The following is a 5,302-nucleotide window of genomic DNA, read 5'->3' on the forward strand; positions in this document are numbered from 1 at the left end:
ATAAATGTTTAAAGTGCTAGATATGCTAATTACCCTGATTAGGTCATTGTACAGTGTATAAATGCATTGAAACATCACACAGTACCCCATAAATATGTACAATTATTAGGTATCATTATAAATAAAATAAATCTTGAAAGAATAATCATTAAACTGAATGGCATCAAAAAGAAAAAACTCTTAAAAGTAGCGAGATAGAAGACAGATAACCTGTGAAGCTGAGTGCTGACTCTTACCTCTGTAACAAGTCAGAAAACAGAAAAATTAATATCAATAAACTATTAAAATAAAAGCTCTGGATAGTATAGAAATTTATTAACAGAGTGAAAGGACAATCTAGAAAAGAAAATATGTTCATTTGCCAAGGAATTGATATCCAAATTACATAAGGGACTCAATTCAACAGCAATAGAAATAAAAAAACCCAACTGAAGAGTGAGCAAAAGACCTCAATAGACATTTTTCCATAGAATACACAAAGAAATGCTCAACATCCCCAATCATCTGGAAAATGCAACAAAATCACATGAGATATCACCTCGCCGCATTTAGAATTATCAAGAAGGTGAGAGATAACAAGGTTTAATGAGGATGTGGAGAAAAGGGAACACTTATACACTGTTGATGCGAATGTAAATTTAGTACATTTTTAGATTTATTCATCTATTTGTTAGAAAGATGCATGGAAAACTACGCAGGTTTCTCAAAACAAAAATAGAAACAACAACAACAAAAGAAAATGAAAAGCAAAAACCTAAAAATGGAACTACCATACCATCCAGCAATCCCATTATTGAGTATATATCAAAAGGAAATAAAATCAGTATATTGAAGAGATATCTGCACTCCCATGTTTATCATAGCTCTATTGATAATAGCCAAGATATGGAATCAATCTTAGTGTCCATCAGGGATAAATGGATGAACCAAATATGGTGTATACACACAATGGAATAGGATTTAACCATAGAAAGAATGAAATCCGGCGCTGCCTGCTGAAGTCGGCCTCTGATGTGGTCGCCCAGCGCCGGCTTCAGGCCTGGCCACGCGGGCCCCTACAGTTGGGCGTCCTGTGCAGTCCCTCCCTCAGGATCCCCACCCTCCGCCTCCCAACAGCTGGGGCTTTTGCGGTCCCTGCGGCTGCTGCTTCTGCTGCCGCAGCTTGGAATTAGAGATGCCTGGTCCTGCTCTCAGGGCAGAACCACGAACTCAGCGGCAGCAGCGGTTTGCGATGCTCCCCCTCCGTCGTTGGGCACTGCCTCAGAGCTTGCCCCGTCTGCCATGACTGGAGCCCACCCGCATCGCAGCGCCGCGTTGCTCCTGCTGACGGGGTACTGGAGCGGCCAGCGGGGTACTGGAGCGGCGGGACATCTCCAGGGAGCGGGCGAGGGAGGAACCGCAGCCACCACGTCCTCTCTTTTCCTGGGAGATGTGCAGAATCACCATGAAATTATGACTGTGTCATCCTGTGAATTACCAATGGGAAAATTGGAGTCTAGAAAGTGTTGCCACTATTTTAGCTCACCGTTTCCCCAAGAGCTATGTTTGGGTGATGAAGTGCTCCCAAATGCATTTGCAGAAATTCAGCTGCCATGATAATTTTGTGAAAAGCAGTAACTTTGGTTCCCCAGAAAAGAATAGTGACTCTGGAGCCTTTAAGCACCTTTATATGTTATTAGTTAGTGCTTCGAAGTCAGAGTAGTTTATCAAATAAAAATTTCATTGTTTGGAACAAGGACTCCACAGCATCTAGTAGTAGTCCAATTCTTCTGATACTACAAATCTTTCCCAGGGAGAAAAAGAGAGGACCTGTGAAAAACCTGATGAGTTGGCCATGAGTTTTTATCCACCATCCCTAAAGGATGCATCTTTTACTTTGACTGGATTCAATAAAGGTTACGTTGTTTTGAATCAGTTTCTTTTTTAATGGAAAGAAGCCAAGAAAGACAAGAACATAGATGCTTTTAATAAAGCATAAGAACAATGTATTGGCTGGATTGTGGTCATTCCGGAGGAAGCAATACTTGGGTTACTTATCCACAAGTCTTGAAAGAATTTGCACAAACAGGGATTATTGTTCACATCCATGTAACAATTTGTCAAGTATGTGATCCAATAAGATCTTGGATTGGAAAGGAGCAAAATAAATTTGTTCTAGATACTTGGGGATATCGGTTTGCAGGCTACTAGCCAAATTCATTTCACAAAGGAAGCTCCCACCGTATTCACTTCAGAGTTCATGAAGAATTTTGAGGCTACAAGTATATTAATGTACTTGTTCAGTGGAAGAGCATAAGCACTTTGAGTGTTATAAATTCAGATAATGGAATGTAATTCATAGAATGTAATTCAGTTTTTGGGGGGTATGGGGGAAAGCCCACATTCTTCACATATGAGTGTAATGTGCAATAGTATTTCTTGCTCATAAATGTGAGCAGTTTTTAATTTGGGTTGCGTTAGAATTAGTTAATTTGAAATCTAACAAAGAGGTTTGTTATAATACTCAGGCGATATAAGACCCTTAGAAATGAAAGTTACAACATAGTTCTTGTAAAAGGTAACTAAAATTTTTTCTGTTGGAAATAGTTGATTTTCTGAGTAATGGTACTCATTTTGGCGACATTTTAACAGTAATTAGCTATTTTGGCACTTAAAACTTGAGTGAAAACATTTTGTTTCTCTTCAAACAAAAGCAAAGGCATAATGTTGTTTCCTATCATTTTGGAGCAACTGTACCCTGCCTCTTATGTTTTGTAAACTCATTGACTCATTCTTTAGTGTGCCACCAAGTGCGTTTTTCTTGAGAGTCAAAATATATTTGTTTCCCAATATCCAAAAAGGTACAATAGTGTAAAGGTGGTTTTCAAAAACATAGCCAAATGCGGTGGCATACGCCTTTAGTCCCAGCTACTCAGGAGGCTGAGTCAGGAAGATCCTTTGAGCCTAGGCTGTAACGCACCATGATTGTGTTTGTGACTAGCTGCTGCACTCCAGCCTGGGCAACATAGTGAGGCCTCATCTCTAAAACAAAGAGAACAAAACAAATTACATTTAAGCACTATTGCTTAATTTTTAATTGACAGTCTTTAATGGATTGTTTTGGATAAGACATTCCGGGGCTTCTTGAATCTTGGCCAAACACAGTTGTTTTGGAAAATTGTTTTAAATTCAGCATATTTATGTATTTTGAATAAAAATGTACTACAGGGAAAATTTCATATATCTAAATCAATGTTTCTCCAGAATCATGACTTTGTCTGAAAAGAAAAAAATTATCCTTGGCTAAAATTCAAAATTACATTGCTGTAAGAAAAGTTACAAGGGAAAGTTTACAGACACAAATAATTTAATTTGGGCTCAAAAACTGAATTTGTTTAACATTGCTACATAATTTGGGTATGTAGCCACATAAAATAAAAATGTTGATTTATTGGTTTCTTCACAGAATTATATTTTAATGACTCTGTAAATACATTCCAAATATTCAGAGACTAATGAGAAAGAGTTCTTACTAAACAAATGCTTAAAAATAACAACTCTTTTTGTTTATGTTTTGCACTTTTTTATAGAGATCGGTCTTTTTGTTGTGTCCTGGCTCAGAAAGTGTGATTTGTTTTTTCGTCTAAATGAGCTAAAAGACCAGCCTCTGAAAATTGGTTTGGGGGCCTAAAGCCATTCTTCTGCCAAATAAGATGGGGTCAGAACAATTTACTCTGTGATGATCGTGTGGATGTGGGCCTTCGACGGTGTGATATTGAGGTTTCCTGTAGTTTCAAACCCTAAAACCTTCTTATCTGATGTACCCATTGATTCCAAATCGTTCACAGTAACAGATTTTTACTCAGCTTTCTTTAGGATTCCGGTTGGAAAAAAGTCAGTATTCCTTTGTCTTTCTGTGAAAAGAATCAAAAGTACACTTGCATGGTAATTTCCCAAGGGTTTATTGAAGAATTTTCTTATTTATTTCTGGGCATTACCTCAAGACTTAATGACTCTGCATTTTCCTTGAAACTGTATTCTCATTCAGCATGTAGATAATGGGTTGTTACACCAGAGTACACTAAAGAGTGCTCTGAAATTAACAGAATGTTATGAATACCTCTAAACACATAAATTAGAAAATCTAGACAAAATGGATAAAATAATTTTATTTGATTAAAATCAAGGTTAAGTGTTTGTTCTTATTTTGCTCAATCTGTGAGCTATATTGGACGTGGATAATCCAATTGAAGACTTACTTCTTGAAACACTTTCCTGTTTTGTTGAAGACCCCACTCATAAATTGTTTTGACCTTTATCATTCTACTCATTCTTTTCCACCCCATCTCCAGTAATTCTTAGTCCTCTTCTCACTCTATGTCCCTCTCTTCTCAGAGTTGTCCCACATAGTTTCAAAGCTTTAGATACCATGTCTCTGCTGATGACTCTCAGGTCTGAGGCCTCTTCCTTGAGGGGAGCACCAGAAGTTATCCCTGACTATTATTTTTCTTCTCACATCCCCATGAAACCCCACAACAAGTCCCGTCATAACAAGTAGGAGTTGCTGAGCAGGCATCGCTGGGACATGTGACTATTGCAACAGCAGAAATAAATCAGAGACCTCCTTCCTACTGAGGCTGTAAATGACTTCCAGTTCTCTTTAGCACAGGGTCCCCGACAGCCACAAATTCATTGTTGTCAGCTTACAAGATCAAAGCTAACCTTGTACAGCACAGTAGAAACTGTACCAGAAGCTTCCATAAAAAAATATTAGCCAACAAAAGTGTATAATGAGCTCTGTGCAAGAACTTGGGATCCCAAAATACTTCCTGGTAAGGACTCAGAGCCAGATGACTGCATTTTCTTTCTCTTCACCTATTCCCCTTCTAACTGATATAAATATTGGTGAAACAAACAAAGTTATTAAAATTGCAACAATGTGGGCCACACCAATATAAGTGAAAAAATAATGTAATGTAAAAAAAAGACAAAACAATTTGCACAGTCTGATGACAGCTCTGTCACATAGGTTCATTAAAAACGTTCAACAGAGAATTTGGAAAGTATAAATTATAAAAATAAAAATAACACTTTTAGTTTAAAGTTAAAAAAACATGTTTAACAATAATTTGACACACTGAAAACTTAAATCTTAGCTATACTGAAACTTCAAGTCTCTAGAATGAGTCCTTACCCAAAGGTTCATGTCACTCAAATATTATTACAGTTTAATAACTTTTTTTGGTTGTTGTTGTTGAGATGGAGTCTGGCTCTGTCGCCCAGGCTGGAGTGCAGTGGCCAGATATCAGCTCACTGCAAACTC

General features: G+C 37.6%; 1 pseudogene; it reads left to right on the forward strand.

Annotated features, from left to right (window-relative positions):
• The first annotated feature begins 1,011 nt into the window (after positions 1-1,011).
• On the forward strand, positions 1,012-2,253 carry LOC111525691 (annotated as a pseudogene).
• The last annotated feature ends 3,049 nt before the right edge of the window (positions 2,254-5,302 follow it).

Source organism: Piliocolobus tephrosceles, chromosome 17 (assembly GCF_002776525.5).
Source record: "Piliocolobus tephrosceles isolate RC106 chromosome 17, ASM277652v3, whole genome shotgun sequence".
NCBI lineage: Eukaryota > Metazoa > Chordata > Mammalia > Primates > Cercopithecidae > Piliocolobus > Piliocolobus tephrosceles.